This window comes from Marmota flaviventris, chromosome 8, assembly GCF_047511675.1.
Source record: "Marmota flaviventris isolate mMarFla1 chromosome 8, mMarFla1.hap1, whole genome shotgun sequence".
Classification (NCBI taxonomy): domain Eukaryota; kingdom Metazoa; phylum Chordata; class Mammalia; order Rodentia; family Sciuridae; genus Marmota; species Marmota flaviventris.
Window position 1 is genome coordinate 52,279,512 of NC_092505.1, and position 22,796 is coordinate 52,302,307.

At 38.7% G+C, this 22,796-nt stretch overlaps 1 pseudogene; it reads right to left on the minus strand.

The window, feature by feature from the left end:
* Positions 1-2,430: 2,430 nt before the first annotated feature.
* The window catches only part of LOC114093225 (TBC1 domain family member 9-like), a 76,265-nt pseudogene continuing 55,899 nt past the window's right edge, over positions 2,431-22,796 (minus strand).

Consider the following 22,796-nt stretch of genomic DNA (forward strand, 5'->3'; position numbering starts at 1 on the left):
ATAAATTAATAAGTATATAAGCCAAAGTTCAACAAAGCTTAAGCCCAAATACAAGTGTTAATTCTATATGACCTTAGAGAAGGAGTTTATCTTTGCTGAGCCTCAGTTTTCTCATCTTAAAAATTGAGTTAACAATGTCTGCATCATTACCTGAAAGGAATTGATGCTATTATGCATAGAAAAGACTTTGCATACAGTAATATTAGCCCATCTCTTTGAATGTTTATACTTTGTACCGTGCTTAAAATTTATTAAAGACTTAGGCACAGAGTGACTTGTCAAATTGTGGTAGACAATTCAACGTTCTCAATCATTACTCCAGATATTTAGGAACATAAAATAGGCACTTAATAAAAGGTAGCCACCTTTTGAATTGTTTACTATTTTTCATTGCAATATCTCATTAGCAGTATTGAGCAACCCACAGAAAAGCATTTTATGAAAACCAAAGCACAGATCAACACTGCTACTATGAAGCCTTATGACTCCAGTCTAGAAAGAATGTGTCCTTGTATGCCAGGGACTGTTCCTGTGTGGTCTGGTTGTCCAGATATAAAAGCAACCTCCCTCTTTTACAAAAATGTCTCAATTTATATAATCACCCTATACTGATGATTCACATTCAAAGCCAAGTTTGTGCAGAAACCAAAAGGAGGAAAGAGGAAGAAAGGAAAACACAAAGAAGGTTCATTCTGTATTCATGTTTTCCTGCTCATGAACACATCCTCAAAAGAGGCTTTGATTTTTTTAAATTTATTCTAATTTGTTATACAGAGGCTTTGATTTATGTGTCCTGATTCATGGCAATTGGAGGCATGGAATATTTGTCACCTTAGATTATGAGGATCTAATTATTTATACTCTAAAACTATGTCTTCACCTCTGAGGAATGATAGAGGAATGGAATGAGAGGTATCATGTTAATAAGAGTACTACAAAATCAATGGCAGGATCAGGGATGGGAGTCCTTTGATCTTACTTCTGCAGCCTAAGATGCCAGCCCATCCATCTTCTCAAAAATATGCACACAGCTCCATTAGGTGCTGGGAAGGCTATAATTCTACTGTAATTGCATTAGCATTATAATTTATCATCATAATACCATGGAGTAAGTGCACTAGAGCTCTGGTTCATGGCTTTGTGTTTTCTCCATATGCAACCATTTATTTTTGGAAATGAGACAAGGAGCTATGAACACAAATATGTCCACACTCCCATGCCAAGTGATTAGTCTTCTGTCTAATTTTATGATAAGTTTTATAAGGTCCCACAATGAATTGAGAAAAGGGAGCTTGGTGTTCTATATTTGGCACCACGACTAACAAGCTATGTAACCTTGTGAAGGTCACATTTTCGCCTATCATTTTAGAGTATGCAAAATAAATGCATTGAGTTGAATCACAGACTTTCAAATCTTAGGCATTTTCTTACCACCTAGTTTTGGGGGGTATTTTGTATATTCCATATGTGATTCAATTTTTTAAAAATGTTTGCCTTTTCATAATACAAGATCATTGTAATACCAGTGTTATGCAAACAGCACACATGTTGGTAAGGAAAGGAAGTATTTCTCAGAAAGCCCCCAGTGCAAGTACAGGTGGATCTTTAGGATAGTCACCTGAGGCCACTCACCAGTCAGAAACATGACCCACTCCATTCCACTCTAAAAACATGGAGAATCCAAAAGCTGCCTGTTTTATTGCCAAAAACAGCTCAAAATTATAATAATTTATGATTTACTGCAAGTTTCATGTCTTGCATGAATTATTTCCCAAAGTTCTTGCTAATTCACAATACACAGACGACTACTACCTTATTTAGCATTAAACAGCATTACTTCTTTTAAACAATGGGTACAGTTCAACAGTAATATTAATAAGTTATAATATATGGTTACTGACAGATTTTTCTGTTTTAAGAATTCACTGAATATGTGGTATTCTGGGAACTCCCTCTCCCAGCAAGAGTGTACTATGTCTACATTGAGGTGTTTTCAATATTTCTCAAAAGTTTTTATTGTCTTACATTATGAAACACTAGGCTTTAAGCCAGATACTAACAAAAATTTAATTTAAAAGAAAAAGAGACCCCAACACAAAATATATCCTTCTCCCATCCTCAGCGCAGGCGCCCAAGTCAGACTGAGGGGCTAGCCCATCATCCAAATGGTTTTTGCACTGATAATCCTGGCCATCATGCACATGGGATTGTCAAAGTACTTGACCAGGGCAGGCTCAGTGAGCAGCGAGGCCAGGAACTGCTCCAGGGTGATGGCCCAGTCCCCGTCCACGCGCAACGCGTGCTCCCAGGCAGCGCCGGCGTGCCTTGACCACTGCGCACCAGCTCCGTGTCCTCCCTGATATTCTCACAGTGCAGCTTGTCCTTTGTGCGAGCCGGTACTCACCACCCGAGTAAGAGAACATGGAGCTGTCATCCTTGGTGTCGGTCATCGAAGATCAGCAAAGAGGTGCAGGCCCTGTTATTGCGGGGCAAAGAGTCCTCCAGCTCAAAGTCCTCCATCTGCCTCAAGGGAGTGCTTCTCGCCATCACCTGTAGCAGCCAGAGCTCACCCGGTATGCTCTCAGGGATGCCCTTCAACACCAGCTCTCAGGTTTTTTTCTGTCGGGTACATACAGATCCTTTGCCCATACTCAGCAAAGTGAATCTTCCAAGTTTGCGCTTTCAAAAACTCTTTGGCCCATTTCTGGTTGAATTCCTCAGGAGACTGCCTCTGATACATGGTATTAGGGTCTGTGGCTATGAGGACACTGTTGACATTCAGCTTAAACTTAAGCTCTTCATCTGAGCTTGTGCTTCTCTGGTGGAGGAAATAAGGTTGCTGGGCTGAGAATAAACCTAATCATCTGAACTGTTGTAGCTTCCTGCAAACTCTTGTCCAAGTATATTTTTGGAAGTTGTCTGCTGCAGGAAATCTGAGCTCCTTTGCACTAGAAAGTTTCTATCTTTCAAATTGGTAAATAGGAAGGTCATCCTGTTCCTGGTGCTGATGGACAGAGGACTCGGAAGCACACTGGAGCTATCAGCTTTTGCCACAATGGTCACCTCTTGGACTGGGATTATGAGGCTGCATAGGTTTTCCTCCTTGCTGGTGAAGCAGATATAACTTGTAGAGACAAACATTTAGCCTAAAATATGCATTTTGTTAAATGGAGTCCAGAGGGCACAGTATGTGTAGCCATCTAATTTTTCATCTTTGGGCAGCTGGAAAAGGGCACAGTATCTCTCACTCTTGACTGCCATGAAGATCACGTTGCAGAACAGACAACCTTCTTCAGAGATTTCTTCTTCTCTTTGAGTTGGGCAGGGATCATCTTGCTCAAAGCCTCTGCTTTAAGAACTGCCTCTTAGCTGTGTTGGCAATCTTCTCCATCAGCTTGCATGTCTCGTTGATGTTGAAGAATATAGAAAGGAAATGTTCACTGGAATGTGTGCTTACTTTGATCCCATCAGATAGGAGCAGCAGGGTGTTCTTCTCAAGCTGAGTATGTCCACCCACTGGATTACCAGCTTGGCTTCCTTCCCCATAAAGAAAAAATAGAAGCACAGGTGGTTAATACTGAGGCACATCCAACCCTGCCAGGGGACTTTCTCCTTCCAGTAGCTGCAAGACTAATAGTTGATGAGCTTCTCTTCTTCAGGCATCCCAAACAGCCTATGAAACTTCACAATGACTTCTTTAAACTTTTCTATGTCATCATCTTCCTTGACGTCATTGATTTTTTAATACTCTGCAATGATTCCCTGTTGGAACCGCCCTTTCAACAGAGGTTGAGGAGAATCACTAGACCAGCTAGTGAGTGTCTCTGGGCTGAGCGAGAGGGTAAGTGTCGCGACCCGGCCCGCCACCCAGCCTGGCAAAAATCACACCAAGTCGGGAGTTGAGTCAGCCGAGATGGCGCAGCAACTGTTTATTGTGGAGGGAGGGGACTCATATAAAGAGGAGAAGGCGGGGGGCAAAGGCAGGGGCCAATCAGAGATCAGAGAGTCCCCCAGTTTGGGGTAGCCTAGGCACCCCAGTTACAGAAACAGAGCCCAGTTACCCCAGTTACAGAAACAATACCCCATTAGGTATGTGTGCCCTGTTGCTGGGGAGTTATTCTTTGTGTTTGCAGAAGCATATCTTGGGGCCCTTCAGGCACGTATATGGAAGCCATTTCTCAAGCTCTAACTGTCATGTACATGGAGAATCACAAAACCAGAATCACTAGACTGGGGATTTCCCAACAGTGGTTTTTCTTCCTCTTTCCCCAGCAATTGCACTTCTGTGGTCAACAGAGGTCCCAACAATGCCCTATATCCTTCCTCTCACAAATATGGTAATATCATTTTTGTTTTTGAAGATGGAGACCATCTGCAGTAAATTCTGCTCCACCCATTCCCAGGGTTTATTGATTTCCTTCCTGGAGCCACCATAGGCAATGGTCCAATAGACCAGGGAGTCTGGAGTCTGGTACAGGATTCAGTAACTGGAGTTACTGAAGTCCAACACAACATCAAGGGTACCCACCAGGAGGCCACTGGCTGATTTTCTGCCTATTTGGGAGACACTTGACCTCCCAGGCATTTGGCACCTTTACGTTTTTAAGAGATTCAAAAATGTCGTTTGGAATTTTCAGTCATAGCACAATGCCTTCACTCACTAATGGATTCAGAGGTTTCCATCGGTAGGTAGTCAGTAGGCCCAATTCCTTGGGGCTTGAGATGAGGCTGAACATCAGTAGAGTGTGTGGTTGAGGGAAGCAGCTCACATGGTGATCAGAAAGCCAAGGTTTATCTCTTGATGGAGACTTTTCAGGTGAAAAGAAGGAATCCAAACTAGTGATTCTCAACCTTGGTTGTTATTGGAATTACCAGATGATGCTGGAAAAACCCTGATGCTTATATTTTACTCCCAGAAACTGTAATTTTATTGATCCAGGTTGTGGCTTGGGCCATTGTGGGGTTTCAAAAACCTCTCCAGATGAGTTCAATGTGTGATGAAAGTTGAGAACCACCCACCTTAGCTGAAAAGATTCAATTCTCTTCTCTTTGATTGACAATTCCTAAACACCACTTATGCTGGAAGAGTGGGCAAAACCCTTGCATAAGGATATAGCATGGAAATTTCCAAAGATTTAAAAAATTTAAACAGAAAGGAAATAAACACATAATACATGAAGTACAAAGATATCATTCTGATACAATAATTGTCAGCTTTCTCAAGTATGAAAGATAAATATGTCATTATGCACAATAACCATAGCATCGGTCTAAAAAGTAATATATAAACACAGAGGCATGAGAACATATTTCTCTCATGCTCATTTTCTCTCCTTCCAATTTTCCCTCTTCCAATTGATCTCAAGCATTAGTGGCAAATTAATAAGCCAGAAAAAATAGATTCGAACATATCAATCCCTTTACAAAGCACTTTCAATACCTCTTAATTATTCACAGGGGGAAAAAAAGGTTCGAAGTTCTTTCCTAACTTTCTCCACAATTCACCATCCCAAAGTTATTTACTATAATTCTCTTTATATTCCTCCCTTCAGGGGCTTTGCCCATGCTGTTCTTTATCATTGCTTCCTTCAAATCCATGTGGAAAATCCCCTCATCCTTAAAAGTTTCTACTTGCATAGGCTTTTCATGACCATTATGTAGTCATTTTTCCCATCCTCTTAAATAGTGTAATCCTTCTGCAGTCTATAAATCTGTGTTATAAATAATAAAAACTTTTCACATTAATTTTTTGGTTCATAAAATTAATTCTTTCAACTATTGGACATTTACTGAGCACCTGCTGAATGAGTTTTGTGCTGGGGGTTTGCATGGACCACTGAAGACATGGTCCCTAACTAAGATGAGAGGACGTTAAGCAAGTGGCTTGATTATTTGTCGTTGTGCCTGGGGATTTTATGGGAAAATAGATGAGTCTTTATCATACTCTAGTAACAAAGCTATTCATCTTTCTAAGTATGGAAAGCAGTTGAGCCAATGCCAATGAGGGCCTTCATTCTAAAGAATTGGTCTTAGAATTAAGTGAGCTAATAGGAAACAAGCCCCTGATTTTTTTGGGGGGGAGGCTACTGAGGATTAAACTCAGGGGTATTCAAACACTGAGCCACCACATCCCCAGTCATATTTTATCTTTTATTTATAGACAGGGTCTCACTGAGTTGCTTTGTGCCTGGCTTTTGCTGAGGCTGGCTTTGAACTAAAAAATCCTTCTGCCTCAGCTTCCCTAGCCCCTGGGATTACAGGCATGTGCCACCACTTCTAGCATGCCTCTGGTTTTAATAAAACAATCTTGGAGGAGATGAGCCAGGGAAAGGCTGTCTATTGCTTCTGTTAGCAGGGGCTTTAGTGCTGGTCATAATCGGGACTTCCATGAGGCGCTTTTTAGTGATCAAATGATAAGTGAGGACTCCACTTGATTCTTTTGGTCTTATGGAGAGTAAATACTGCTGGTGAGAACACAGGAGCAGCCAGGTTGTGGGTTGTGTTGGGTCACTGACATCAAATTTGTTCCCATCTGCATCCTTAATATATGACAATGCAGGGCACAGAATTCCCTGGCTTGTCACCAAAGTGGAAGGCTGAAATGGGAAGGAAAACAGCTGCTTTGTCCAATAAAATAAATAATAGACTATCCCCTTAAAGTCATCATTGCAATGGGCTCTATAGGGATTTGGGGGAAAGGGTTATCCCTTAATTTCTCTAATTTTGAAAATCAATAAGACTTTCACAAAACATTTATCATTTTATTCTTCACATTTACTTATTTAAATACAGTTTTTCTTTTTTTAATTCATTCTAATTTGTTATATATGGTAGCAGAATGCATTACAATTCACAGTACACACATAGAGCACAGATTTTCATATCTCTGGTTGTACAAAAAGTAGAGTCACACAATTTGTGTCTTCATTCATGTACTTAGGATAATGATGTCCATCTCATTCCACCATCTTTCCTACCCCCATGCCCCCTCCCTTCCCCTCCCACCCCTTTGCCCTATCTAGAGTTTGTCTAGTCCTCCAATGCTCCCCTACCCCAATCCCATTATGAATCACATCCTTATATCAGAGAAAACATTCAGCATTTGTTTTTTTGGGATTGGCTAACTTCACTTAGCATTATATTTTCCAACTCCATCCATTTACCTATAAATGCCAAGATTTTATTCTCTTTTAATGCTGAATAATATTCCATTGTGTATATATACCTTATTTTCTTTATTCATTCATCTACTGGAGGACATCTAGTTTGGTTCTACAGTATAGCTATTGTGAATTGAGCTGCTATAAATATTGATGTGGCTGTGTCTCTGTATGTAGTATGCTATTTTTAAGTCTTTTGGGTATAGACCAAGGAGTAGGATAACTGGGTCAAAAGGTGTTTCCATTCTTAGTTTTCCAAGGAATCTCCATACTGCTTTCCATATTGGCTGCACTAATTTGCAGTCCCACCAGCAATGTATGAGTGTACCTTTTCCCCCACATCCTTACCAACACTTATTGTTGTTTGTCATCATAATAGCTGTCATTCTGACTGGAGTGAGGTGAAATCTTAGACTAGTTTTGATTTGTATTTCTCTAATTGCTAGAGATGTTGAACATTTTTTCATCGATTGTATGTCATCTTCTGAGAAGTGTCTGTTCAGTTCCTTGGTGAATTTATTGATTGGATTATTCATTTTTTTGATGTGAAGATTTTTGAGTTTTTTATATATCCTAGAGATTAGCACTGTATCTGATGTGCATGTGGTAAAAATTTACTCCTAAAACGTAGGCTCTCTATGCACTTCTCTGATTGTTTCTTTTGCTGATAAGAAGCTTTTTAGTTTGAATACATCCCATTTATTGATTCTTGATTTTAATATTTGTGCTATAGGAGTCTTATTAAGGAAGACAGGGCCTAATCTGACATGATGGAGATTTGGGCCTACTTTTTCTTCTATTAGATGCAGTGTCTCTGGTTTAATTCCTAGGTCCTTGATCCACTTTGAGCTGAGTTTTGTGCATAGTGAGAGATGGGGGTTTAATTTCATTTTGTTGCATATGGATTTCCAGTTTTCCAAGCATCATTTGTTGAAGAGGCTATCTTTTCTCCAATGCATGTTCTTGGCACCTTTTTTCTAATATAAGATAACTGTAATTTTGTGGGTTTGTCTCTGTGTCCTCTAATCTGTACCATTGGTCTACAAGTCTATTTTGATGCCAATATCATGCTGTTTTTGTTGCTATTGCTCTGTAGTACAGTTTAAGGTCTGGTATAGTGATGCCACCTGCTTTACTCTTACTGCTCAGGATTGCTTTAGCTATTCTGGGTCTCTTATTTTTCTAGATGAATTTCATGACTGCTTTTTCTATTTCTATGAGGAATTTCATTGGGATTTTGATCAGAATTGCTTTAAATCTGTATAGTGTTTTTGGTAGTATGGTCATTTTGATAATATTAATTCTGCCTATCCAAGAGCAAGGTAGATATTTCCATCTTCTAAGGTATTCTTTGACTTCTTTCTTTAGGGTTCTGTAATTTTTATTATATAGACCTTTCACCTCTTTCATTGATTCCCAAGTATGTATGTATGTATGTATGTATGTATGTATGTATGTATGTATTTGTTTATTTTGAGGCTATTGTAATGGGGTAGTTTTCCTCATTTCCCTTTCTGAGGATTTGTCACTGATATACAGAAATGCATTTGATTTATGAGTGTTGATTTGATATCCTGCTACTTTGCTGAATTCATTTACTAGTTCTAGAAGTTTTCTGGTAGAAATTTTAGAGTCTTCCAGGTATAGGATCATATCATCAGCAAATAGTGCCAATTTGAGTTCTTCTTTTCCTATGTGTATCCTTTAATTTCTTTCATCTGTCTAATTGCTCTGGCCAGTGTTTCAAGAGCTATGTTAAATAGAAATGGTGAAAGAGGTCATCCCTGTCTTGTTCCAGTTTTTAGAGGGAATGCCTTCAATTTTTCTCCATTTAGAATGATGTTGGCCTGGGGCTTAGCCTATGCTAAGATAGCCTTTATGATGTTGAGATATGTTCCTATTAGCCCTAATTTTTCTAGTGCTTTGAACATAAAGAGGTGCTGTATTTTGTCAAATGCTTTTTCTGCATATATTGAGATGATCATATGATTCTTATCTTTAAGTCTATTGATGTGGTGAATTACATTTATTCATTTCTGTATGTTGAATTAATCTTGCATCCCTGGGATGAATCCCACTTGATTGTGGTGCACAATCTTTTGGATATGTTTTTGTATTCGATTTGCCAGAATTGTATTGAGAATTTTTACATCTATATTCATTAGAGATACTAGCCTGAAGTTTTCTTTTTCTGATGTGTCTTTGCCTGGTTTTGGAATCAGGGTGCTATTGACCTCATAGGATGAGTTTGGAAGTGTTCTCTCTTTTTCTATTTCCTGAAATAAATTGAAGAGTATTGGTATTAGTTCTTCTTTAAAGGTCTTGCAGAACTTGGCTGTGTATCCATCCGGTCCTGGGCTTTTCTTGGTTGGTAGACTTTTGATGGCATCTTCTATTTTGTCACTTGAAATTGATCTGTTTAAATTGTGTATATAGGTACTGGGGTTGTGGCTCAGTGGTAGAGTGCTCACCTAGCATGCATGAGGCACTGGGTTTGATCCTCAGTACCACATAAGTGTAAAATAAAGATATTGTGTCACCTAAAACTAAAAAATAAATATAAATAAATAAAATAAATTGTGCATATGATCCTGATTCAATTTGGGAAAATTATATATCTCTATAAATTGTCAATGCCTTCAATATTTTCTATTTTATTGGAGTAAAAGTTTTCAAAATAATTTTTAATTATCTTCTGTATTTCTGTAGTGTCTGTTGTGATATTTCCTTTCTCATCACATATGTTGGTAATTTGAGTTTTCTCTCTCCTTCTCTTCATTAGCATGGCTAAGGGTCTGTCAATTTTATTTATTTTTTTCAAAGAACCAATTTTTTGTTCTGTCAATTTTTTTCACTTGTTTCTTTTGTTTCAATTTCATTGATTTCAGCTCTGATTTTAATTATTTCCTGTCTTCTACTGTTTTTGGTGTTGATTTGTTCTTCTTTTTCTAGGGCTTTAGATGTATTGTTGTCATTTATTTGTTGACTTTTTCTTCTTTTAATATGAACTCCATGCAATGAACTTTTCTCTTAGGATTGTTTTCATAGTGTCCCAGAGATTTCGATATGCTGTATCTGTGTTCTCATTCACCTCTAAAATTTTTTTACTCTCCTCCTTGATGTCTTCTGCAACCCATTGTTCATTCAGCATATTATTTAGTCTCCAGGTGTTGGAGTGGATTTTATTTATTATTTTACCATTGATTTCTAATTTCATTCCATTATGATCTGATAGGATGCAGGGTAGTATCTCTACTTTTTTATATTTGCTAAGAGTTGCTTTGTGGCATAGTATATGGTCTATTTAGAGAAGGATCCATGTGCTGATGAGAAGAAAGTATATTCTCTCGTTAAAGGATGAAATATTCTGTATATGTCAGTTAAGTCAAAGTTATCAATTGTATTATTGAGTTCTATAGTTTCTTTGTTCAGCTTTTGTTTGGAATATCTATCTAGTAACAAAAGAGGTGTGTTAAAGTCACCCAAAATTATTGTGTTGTGGTCTATGTGACTCTTGAACTTGAGAAGAGTTTATTTGATTAACATAGCTGCTCCATTGTTTGGGGCATATATATTTATAATTGTTAAGTGTTGTTTGTGTATGGTTCCCTTGAGTAGAATGTAGTGTCATTCTTTGTCCATTTTGATTGACTTTAGCTTGAAGTTTATCTTATTTGTTATGAGGATGGAAACCACTGCTTGCTTCTGCAGTCCACGTGAGTGGTATAATTTTTCCCAACCCTTCACCTTCAGTCTGTGGATGTCTTTTTCTATGAGACTCTTGGAGGCAGCATATTGTTGGGTCTTTTCTTTTTTTATCCAATCTGCTAGTCTTTATAGTCTATGTCTTTTGATTGATGAGTTTAGGCCATTAACATTCAAGGTTATTATTGAGACATGATTTGTATTCTCAGCCATTTTTGTTTATTTTTGATATTTAACATGATTTGGTTTCTCCTCTGATTAGACTTTCCTTTAGTCTAATCCCTCCCTCTGCTGATTTTCATCATTGTTTTTCATTTCCTCTTCTTGGAATATTTTACTTAGGATGTTCCGTAGTTCAGGCTTTCTTGTAAATTCTTTTAACTTTTGTTCATCATGGAAGGTTTTTATTTCATCATCAAATCTAAAGCATAGTTTTGCTGGATATAAGATTCTTGGTTGGTATCCATTTTCTTTCAGAGCTTGGTATATGTTGTTCCATGATCTCCTGGCTTTGAGGGTCTGGGTTGAAAAATCTGCTGATATACAAATTGGTCCCCCCCCCCCATATGTGACCTGATTCCTCTCTCTTGCAGCTTTTAAGATTATCTCCTTATTCTGTATGCTAGGCATTTTCATAATAATGTGCCTTGGTGTAGATATGTTATAATTTTGTACATTTGGTGTCCTATAGGCCTCTTGTATTTGGTTTTCCAATGCGTTCTTCATGTTTGGGAAATTTTCTGATATTATCTCATTGAAGAGATTGTGCATTCCTTTGGTTTGAAACTCTGTGCCTTCCTCTATTCCAATAACTCTTATATTTGGTCTTTTGATGCTGTCTCATAATTCTTGGATGTTTTGTTCATGGTTTCTAAATTTCTTCACTGTGTGATCAACTTTACTTTCCAGATTGTATACTTTGTCTTCATTATCTGACATTCTTTCTTCCAAGTGATCTAGTATGTTGGTTATGCTTACTATTGAGTTTTTTATTTGATTTATTGTATCCTTCATTTCAAGGATTTCTGTTTTTTTTTTTCAGAGTCTCTATCTCTCACTTGAAGTAATCTTTTGCTACCTGTATTTACTCTTTCTTCTCTTTGTTGGAGTGATCAATTTTTGCCTGTATTTGCTTATTTAGGTCATTCTTTAATTCCCAGATCATTTTAATTATGAACCTTCTGAACTCCTTCTCTGACATTTCATCAACTTCACTGTCCATGGGTTCTGTTATTATAGTGTCCTGGTTTGTTTGGGGCACTTTCCTCCCTTGTTTTTTAATGTTGTCTATGTGTATCCCTTTCTTGAAGTGTGGATCTGAGATATTACAGTTTCTTCCCTATATTCTTATAGTACCCATGCAGATTGTCTGTACCTCACCTTGATGTTGGGCTTCCAAACCCTGCTGGTGTCCCTCAATGTATGCTACCGCATCTAAAGGTGATGGCAGCAATAGCCAAGGTAACTCAAGATAATAGTTAAGGTGCCCCAAGATGGAAGCAATGTCTTCCAGAGATGGGGTTGAAAGGGTAGACCTCACACTCCCTTTGGGATGCCTGCTCTAAGATGCAGCTACTTCTGGGCCCTGTCTGCTGTCAAAAATTTAGGGGCTACTGTGTGGGGAAGGCTATGGCAATGACTGCAGTGTCCCAAGATGGAAATGTATTAGGGTTAGGCTCCAGGTAAGGGGGTGTGAACTTGGACCTACCCTGGACTTGGGTCCTGGGCAATTTGGTGTGGATGGATCTGAGCCAGGCCTGGGCTCCCACAGTAGTCTGCTGGTTGGAAGAGGCGGTTCTGTGCTGAAGCTTGGGCCCCAGTGGGTGTCTGCCAATGGAGGGGTGGACCCAGGCCTACTGTGAGCCTGGGTCCCATACAGTCTGGTGTGGGTGGATCTGGGCTACTGGGCTTGACTTCCCATGGTAGTCTGCTGGTCAGAAGGGGCGGTTCTGTGCCAGAGGCTAGGCTTTAGTGGGTGTCTGCTCCACCTGTGGAAGGGTAGACCCAGGCCTACTGTGAGCCTGGGTCCAGCATGGGCTGGAGTGGGTGGTCTGGGCTGGGCCTGGGCTCCAGTGGTAGTCTGCTGGTCAGAGAGAATGTAGATTTCTATATAAAGTGTTAATAGGAAGGTATGGTATGTTGTTAAGGTTGCCAGATATAGCAAATAAAAATGACTCCCAGTTAAACTTGAATTTCAGATAAATAAAATATTCATAAAACAGTCTAGTTATAAAAAAATATGGTTTATCTAAAACCTGAGACATACACTAAATAATTGTTCATTATAATCTGAAATCCAAATTTAATGGGTCCTTTATTTTCCCTGCTATCCTAAATCCTGTCCTACTACACTAAGAAATCAAGCATCTAAAAAGGGTGACTGAATTGAATTGTTTGTTTTCACTTAAATGAAATTACTGAATGGCTGTCTGCCTGTGTCCAGCATAGTGCTTTACTCATAGTAGGTGCTTAGAAAATACATTTTGCTCTACAAGCTGTGAAAAGATAGGGACTGTATCCATCTTGCTTACCATCTTAGCCCTAAGGCCTATTACCTGGTGCTTGATGAATATATGATTAAATTAATAGCTGATTCTCATGCCCCTGAAAAATTGCAGGGTTGATACTTTAACCCCAGCACTTATTGCTGGCTGATAAGACTTCTTGGACAAGCCCAGTTCTGATTTCTTGGCTTGTCTCCTTTTTCATTTTGCTGTGTTTTTCAGGTTGCTATTTTGTTTCGCTTTGTGTGTACTCAGACCTACTATTACCCATAATGCCTCAATCTTATTTCCTTGCTTTTTCCTTTGGAATCTAGGAAGATTGCTCTGAGACTCCAAGACCTTAATCCCAGGCAGAAACTTGAAAGTCCATAACACAACAGCAAGAATTGCTTAATGAAAATATTAAGGCATGTCTTTTTAGAGTTAATATTTGGGTTAGGGCTTAAGTTTTGATCAGAAGACTAAAAGAGAAGGAAATCTATATTATATTAATGGTGGGGAGGATTTTATATATCTAGGATTTTTGTTATCTGTCCTATAAATACATAACATACAAAATGCTTCTAACTATTAAGTACATTAATTTTCTTTCATAAAATTGGAATTTTTTTAATGTTTATTTTTTAGTTGTAGTTGGACACAATACATTTATTTTTATGTGGTGCTGAGGATTGAACCCAGGGCCTCCCACATACTAGGCCACAACCCCACATGCTAAGCGACAACCCCAGCCCATAAAATTGGAATTTAACCTAAGGTTTATTCCTAGAAGTGAACAGAAATTGTAGAAGTTATTTCTAATGTAGAAAGGCTAGAAGGCTAATGTGGGGGAAAGTGTCTTGTGAGAAGAAAGTTTGTTGAGAGCCACAGCCGAAGGGGCCCCAGCAAACTTCCAGCTGCCAGCAATCCAGCTGCCGGCTGATGATTGGCTCACAGTGGCCCCAGCAACATCTAGCTGATTGGCTCCTCGGCCCCAGCAACATCTAGCTGATTGGCTCCTCTGCGGTGATGCTCATTGGACTGTTTCCCTGCCCTTTCAGACCACGGAGCTGCTCATTGGGGGACTTTTTGGCTCTGCCCACGTGACCCAGCCAATCGGCCTCAAGAGCAGGAGGATTCTGGGAGGTGGAAAGAAGCTTGTGGGGGGGAGAGAGAGGCTTGTAAAAAAGCCGGTGGTGGCAGTTGAGGCTCTGAGGATTTTTCCTGAGGAGCTGTTTTGTTTGGTGTGTGGTTCTAAAAATAAAGTTAGTTTCTTTTGACAAGTGGCTCCTGATTGTGCCCAGCCAGACTGCGGCATTTGGTGGCTCGCACGGGGAGCGACTGAGGGTAAGTGAAACTGCTCGCCCCTGAGGGCAGGGCGAGAGGATGGGTAGCCATTTTAAGATTCTTCTTTTGTTATTTTGTTTCACTTTTGTTTTAAGTTGCCTGTCCCTGGAGATGAGTGAGATGGAAGAAAAACCGCTCACATCTGAGGAAAAACTATTTACGTCTGAGGAACAGATAGGGAGAAAGGACGGATGCACATGTCAGGAGGATAGAAAGGCTATAATGACTTTTTGTTGTTCCCTTTTTATCTCATTCTGTCTCGGTTTTGTTTGGCGTCATCTTGTTGGGTTGTATTATAGTAGAAATACGGGATCAGAAATTAGTAAAAAACAAACTGAAAGAGTGTTAAGTAAATTGTTAGAGGAAGGAGGCATCTCAGTAAAATCAAGAACAGTCAGGGCATACGTTGATACAATACAAAAATGTAGCCCATGGCTTTTTAAGGAGGAGTTGTTAAATATATCACAATGGAACCATCATGGTGAAGATTTAAAAAGAATAGAAAAGAAAAGCCCAGGGACTCTGCCAGTTGGCACATTGCCATTGTGGACGTTCGTATCTTGTTTGCTTAGTCCAAAGCCTTCAGTTCAGACAATGGTAGAGGAAGGAGAAGACATAATGATTCAAGTAAAAGAGAAGGTCTCTCAAGTTAGTCAGACAGAGGAAAAGATTCAAGTAAAAGAGAAGGCCTCTCAAGTTAGTCAGACAGAGAAAGAAAGTGTAAAACAGAAAAAGCCATCAGGGGGAAAGTTACAACAGGAGATTGCTACTAACACCTTTCTATCACCAGAGGGTGTAAGTGTCCAACCAACAGCACCACCTCTACAGGAGACAGCTACTAACACCTTTCTATCACCAGAGGACGTAAGTGTCCAACTAACAAGGCCACCTCCATATGCTGGGAGGTCCCCAACCCCCGCAGTTGATAGTTGGGATCCTGAGACAAGATCTCAAATATTAACATGCCCTGTATTTGAGGCAGGAGGGCAGCGATTTTACCAAGTTTTAAATTTCAAAACAGTGAAGCAGCTAAAAGAGGCTGTAACAACCTATGGTCCTCAAGCACCCTTCACTGTAAGCTTGGTCGAATCCATTAACAACTTGAACATGACGCCAGCAGATTGGGCTAATATGTGTAAAGCTGTGCTAAATGGAGGACAATACCTGTTATGGAAGGTTGCCAATGAGGAATTTTGCAAGGAGACGGCTAGGCGAAATGCAGCAGCTGGTTATCCTCAGAGAAATCTAGATATGTTGTTAGGAAAGGGACCTTATGAGGATCAGCAGCAACAAATTGCATATGATCCTGGCGTATACGCACAAATTGCTGCAGATGCAATTAAGGCATGGAAGACTTTACAAGGACATGGAGGTTTACAAGGTCAATTATCTAAGGTAATACAAGGAGCTAATGAACCTTATGCTGAATTTGTAGATAGGCTTATTCAAACAGCTACCAGAGTTTTTGGGAATACAGAACAAGCAATGCCATTACTAAAACACCTGGCTTATGAGCAAGCGAATCGTTGGTGCAGAGATATCATTAGACCATGGAAACATGAAGATTTAAACACATATATTAAATTATGTAGAGACATTAATGAACAAGAGCAAGTCGTGGCAGCTGCAGTAAAACAGGCTTTAGATGCCAGAGACATTAATGAACAAGGGCAAATTGTGGCAGCTGCAGTAAAACAGGCTTTAGATGCCAGGCCAAGAACATGCTACAATTGTGAACAAACAGGACATTTTAAAAGGAATTGCCCCATTGGAGGAGGGTTTAACAAAACTAGGTATCCAAGGAGTAGAATACCAGGTATTTGCCCACGATGCCGTAGAGGGAGACATTGGGCTAATGAATGCCGTTCTCAAACCACCATAGAGGGTACTCCATTATCAAAAAACGAACAAGGACCAGGTGTTTATCCACGATATCGTGGAGAAAGGCATCAGGCTCCATTGCCAAAAAATGGACAAGGGGGCCCAATGCTCCGGGGCCCAAAACTACAAATATACGGAGCACTGGAGGAACCCAGCAACCCCATTAGTGTAGTGCCCAGGACACATTGTCCATCAGATCCCTCATCAGACAAACCAGAGGGAGCACAGGGTTGGACATCTGCGCCTCCGCCAGAGCAGTACTAACTCCAGAGATGGGAGTTCAAATCATTCCCACAGGGGTGAAAGGACCTCTTCCCAAAGGAACAGTAGGCTTATTATTGGGACGCAGCTCTTCTACTCTAAAAGGACTTATGATAAGTCCTGGGGTAATTGATCCCGATTATGAAGGTGAAATAAAAATTATAGCCAGTTCTCCAAAGGGTATATCAGTAATTTCACCAGGAGATAGAATAGCACAGTTACTAATAATACCCAGCCTACATGATAAATTTTCCAGTCGTACTGTAGAAAGAGGTTCCAAGGGATTAGGTTCCACAGGTGTAGATTGGGCTATGCTTTCTTTAAATTTAGATTCTCGCCCCATGCTAAAACTAAATATTCAAGGACATGAATTTAATGGGCTACTGGATACAGGTGCAGACCTTAGCATCATCTCTCGTCAAGAATGGCCAAAACATTGGCCATTACAACAAGCCACTCAAACGCTTCGAGGCCAAGGAGTGGCGACTAATCCCCATAGAAGTGCAATGGTATTAGATTGGAAGGATCCTGAAGGATGTGAAGGAACTATACAGCCATATGTATTGGATCATCTTCCCGTAAATTTATGGGGACGAGATGTCCTAGATCAATTAGGTTTGACATTAACAAATAACATCAACCAAAATGCACCCACTATTATGACTAGACAAGGTTTTAGGAAAGGAAAAAGATTAGAAAAACAAGAACAAGGTATAGCAGCACCAATACAAATAGATCAAGGAACAGACAGACATGGGTTGGATTTTCAGAAAGGGCCACTGAGACAATAAAAATTACTTGGAAATCAGAAAGACCAGTATGGGTTCCTCAGTGGCCCCTGACTAAAGAAAAGATACAAGCAGCCCATGACCTGGTCAAACAACAATTAGCAGAAGGACATATACAACCTTCTGTATCTCCCCATAATACTCCCATTTTTGTCATCAAAAAGAAATCTGGTAAATGGAGATTATTGCAAGATTTAAGAGCCATTAATAATGAGATGGTTATTATGGGACCTGCTCAATCAGGGATTCCTCAGTTGTCTGCTTTGCCAAAAACCTGGTATGTTTTAGTTATAGATATTAAAGATTGTTTTTTTTCAATTCCAATTCATCCTGAGGATAGTCCACGTTTTGCATTTACTATCCCTGCACTGAATCATGAAGGTCCTGATCAGAGATATGAATGGAAAGTACTCCCTCAAGGGATGGCTAACAGCCCAACTATGTGTCAAATTTATGTTAACAAAGCAATCCAGCCACTTAGAAATCAAAATTCTGAACTACAAATATTTCACTATATGGATGATGTATTATTAGCACACAAAGATAAAAACACATTGCTAGAATGTTATGCCACACTTACAAACTTATTAAAAAATTATAATCTAGAGATAGCAATAGATAAAGTACAATTAAATTTTCCAATTAATTATTTAGGAGTTCTATTATCCTCAACCATGGTCCGTCCACCAAAAATTCAAATACGAGTAGATCAACTCAAATCACTTAATGACTTTCAAAAGTTATTAGGAGACATAAATTGGATAAGGCCTTATTTAGGTATACCAACAGGAGAGTTGGGACCTTTATTTGATATCCTAAAAGGTCCATCAGATCCAAATTCACCCTGAATGTTAACGCCTGAAGCAAGAAAGGCATTAAAAATCATTGAAACATATATGGAAAATATGCATTTGGATAGAATTGATATAAGTTTGCCTTTATTATTTATTGTACTACCAACAAAAAATATTCCTACAGGAGTATTTTGGCAAGAAGGTCCATTATTATGGATACATTTATCTTATTCTCCTAACACTATTCTTACTAGGTATCCTGAGGCTGTAGGACAATTAATACTCAAAGGAATAAAAGCAGCAAAGGGAGTGTTTGGAATTTCTCCCAATAAAATTATTACTCCATATACTATGAATCAAATTGATGAGTTAGCCAATGAGTTAAATACTTGGGCAATAATCATGTGCAAATCTAATGTTTCATTTGATAACCACTTACCATCTAATCCTTTATTGTCTTTTTGGTCATTGCATCCTGTAATTTTTCCAAAAATGACAAGAAAAACACCTATCATGAATGCTCCAAATATTTTCACTGATGGGTCAAATAATGGTACAGCAGCAGTAGTTACCCCTGATCAAACTTTTACATTTTTAGTACCCAAACAATCAGCTCAAAAGGTAGAGCTTAATGCAGTTTTACAAGCTTTTGTGATGTTTAAAGATTCTGTATTTAATTTATTTTCTGATAGTCAGTATGTAGTTAATGCTATAGTATCTCTTGAAGATGCTGGTAGGATTTCCCCTTCTTCTACTGTTTTCTCTTTGCTTTCCACTATACAAAGTCTAATCTGGGACAGAAAAGATCCATTCTTTATAGGACATATCAGGGCACATACAGGATTGCCTGGAGCCCTTAGTTTGGGCAATGATTTAGCAGATAAAACTACACATGACATACATATTTTCTCTACACTAGAAGAAGCTATAAATTTTCATAAAAAGTTCCATGTCAATGCTAATACTTTACAAAAGCGTTTTAAAATAACTAAGGAACAAGCTAGACAAATAATAAAACAATGTCAAAATTGTGTGACCTTTTTACCACAAGTTAATCTTGGAGTCAATCCTAGAGGATTGATACCTAACCATATTTGGCAGATGGACGTCACACACTTGCCAGAATTTGGAAAATTAAAATATTTGCATGTTACAGTTGATACTTCTTCTGGATTTTTGATGGGCTCCCTTCATGCCGGAGAAAAAACTAAAGATGTTATAGCTCATTGCTTACAAAATTTTGCCACTGTGGGTGTTCCAAAACAGTTAAAAACAGATAATGCCCCTGGTTATACTTCTACCTCTTTTAAACAATTTTGCTCAACATTTGGCATTACTCATATAACAGGAATCCCATACAATCCACAGGGACAAGGCATAGTTGAAAGAGCTCATCAAACTATTAAAATGTACTTATTAAAGCAAAAAGAAGGAATTGGGAAGGGGTATATATTCCCCAAAGATAAACTTAAAATAACCCTTTTTACTCTAAACTTTTAAAATTTGGATTCATCAGGACTTAGTGCTCCGGAAAGGCATATGTGTCCAAAAAATGTACATAAGCCCAAGGTACTTTGGAAGGATATTCTAACAGGACAATGGAAAGGTCCTGACCCAGTAATTGTCTGGAGTCGGGGGTCTGTTTGTGTGTTTCCACAGGGAGAACAGCAGCCGATTTGGATTCCAGAGAGATTAACCAAGGTCCTGACCCAGTGATTGTCTGGAGTCGGGGGTCTGTTTATGTGTTTCCACAGGGAGAACAGCAGCCGATTTGGATTCCAGAAAGATTAACTAAAGCGATTTCTACAGACCAAAAAGAAGATGATTTGGCTCAAATCCATAACAACTGATATCCAAAACTCCAGTTTGGCTATTCTTATATCTGCAACAGAACCAGGATGCTTTTTTCAATATCTATTTTATTATTGCCCTTTGCCATATCATGAAGTTCTATTTTGTTTTTTGAGCTCATACAGACCTAGGTTAATGTTTTGCTGATCAGTTCTATTTTTTGACTATAGAGTTTTTAAACATTGCAATGGAGATTTCACCTGTAAAAAGTTATAAGGCCTTTACTATAATGTTATGTGTTGTATGTATTATATTATGTGTGCACACTTGTGTTTTGTGTTATATGTACGTATGTCCATATATCATATATGATGAGCGCTCATGATAATATGGATCCAAATATTTTTTTTTTCACGTGATTTATATGGTTTAATTTAAATTGGGTAAACAACTGTTGAGGATTGTTTTAATATGTAAACAAAAAAGAAGGTTAACAGATCTGTTTGTTTACTTTCACCTTTCCTTTTCATTATATTTAATAATTCTCTTAAAGATAATGTAAATTGTTAAGAAAATTGTTTTCTTTTAGTGCCTTCTGTAATGTTACATAATTTTTTCTTTAGCCATTATTGCCAGAATTCCTATCTTCATCCCAGTGCCGGTGAAGACAATGTAAATTGTTAAGAAAATTGTTTTCTTTTAGTGCCTTCTGTAATGTTACATAATTTTTTCTTTAGCCATTATTGCCAGAATTCCTATCTTCATCCCAGTGCTGGTGAAGTCAAAGATAAAACCAATCTACAGCTTCTACAATAGCCATCACTGAACTGCTTGCAGAACTTGCCTGGACACATTGTGAGCTCACCTGTATGCATTTTGAACTATCTGTTGGTGCAGCGACTTGAGAAGAAAGTTTTAGACCTGTAAGGAATCCTAGAAATAACTTACTTAGTATAACTTATATAATGAGTAACACTACTTCCTTATTTTGAAGAGGAGTATAAGGCCCAGAAGTCATTCACATGATGAATGACTGAAGTGAGTGAAAAAGATATCACTCAATAAAACCTAGGTGTTCCACTGACTTTTATGTCTACAACCCACTTTCCCTAGTTGTTAGCAGTACAGCGAAGGGTGGTGCAGTAGTAAAATCAAGACCCTTCTGCCAAAGAAAACAAACAAAAACTCTTGTGCCAAGAGAATCTATATTATTATTCTTGACAAGCTGAATTTTATTATTATTAATTTTTTTTTTTTTTTGCAGGACTAGGGTTACAACCTGGGGCCTCACACATGTTAAGCAGGTGCTCTACCACTGAGATACATCTTCATCCCTTCTACGGTCTTTCTTTTTTTTTTTTAATTTTTTATTGTTGGTTGTTCAAAACATTACAAATTTCTTGATATATCATATTTCACACTTTGATTCAAGTGGGTTATGAACTCCCATTTTTACCCCATATACAGATTGCAGAATTACATCAGTTACACATCCATTGATTTACATATTGCCATACTAGTGTCTGTTGTGTTCTGCTGCCTTTCCTATCCTATACTATCCCCCCTCCCCTCCCCTCCCCTCCCCTTCCTTCTTCTCTCTCTACCCCCTCTATTGTCATTCATTTCTCCCCCTTTTATTATTTTTCCCTTTCCCCCCACTTCCTCTTGTATGTGCTTTTGTATAACCCTGAGGGTCTCCTTCCATTTCCATGCAATTTCCCTTCTCTCTCCCTTTCCCTCCCCCTTCTCATCCCTGTTTAATGTTAATCTTCTTCTCATGCTCTTCGTCCCTACTCTGTTCTTAGTTACTCTCCTTATATCAAAGAAGACATTTGGCATTTGTTTTTTAGGGATTGGCTAGCTTCACTTAGCATAATCTGCTCTAATGCCATCCATTTCCCTGCAAATTCTATGATTTTGTCATTTTTTAATGCAGAGTAATACTCCATTGTGTATAAATGCCACATTTTTTTTATCCATTCGTCTATTGAAGGGCATCTAGGTTGGTTCCACAGTCTTGCTATTGTGAATTGTGCTGCTATGAACATCGATGTAGCAGTGTCCCTGTAGCATGCTCTTTTTAGGTCTTTAGGGAATAGACCAAGAAGGGGAATAGCTGGGTCAAATGGTGGCTCCATTCCCTGCTTTCCAAGAAATCTCCATACTGCTTTCCAAATTGGCTGCACCAATTTGCAGTCCCACCAGCAATGTACAAGTGTACCCCTTTCCCCACATCCTCGCCAGCACTTGTTGTTGTTTGACTTCATAATGGCTGCCAATCTTACTGGAGTGAGATGGTATCTTAGGGTGGTTTTGATTTGCATTTCTCTGACTGCTAGAGATGGTGAGCATTTTTTCATGTACTTGTTGATTGACTGTATGTCCTCCTCTGAGAAGTGTCTGTTCAGGTCCTTGGCCCATTTGTTGATTGGGTTGTTTGTTCTCTTATTGTCTAATTTTTTGAGTTCTTTGTATACTCTGGATATTAGGGCTCTATCTGAAGTGTGAGGAGTAAAGATTTGTTCCCAGGGTGTAGGCTCCCTATTTACCTCTCTTATTGTTTCTTTTGCTGAGAAAAAACTTTTT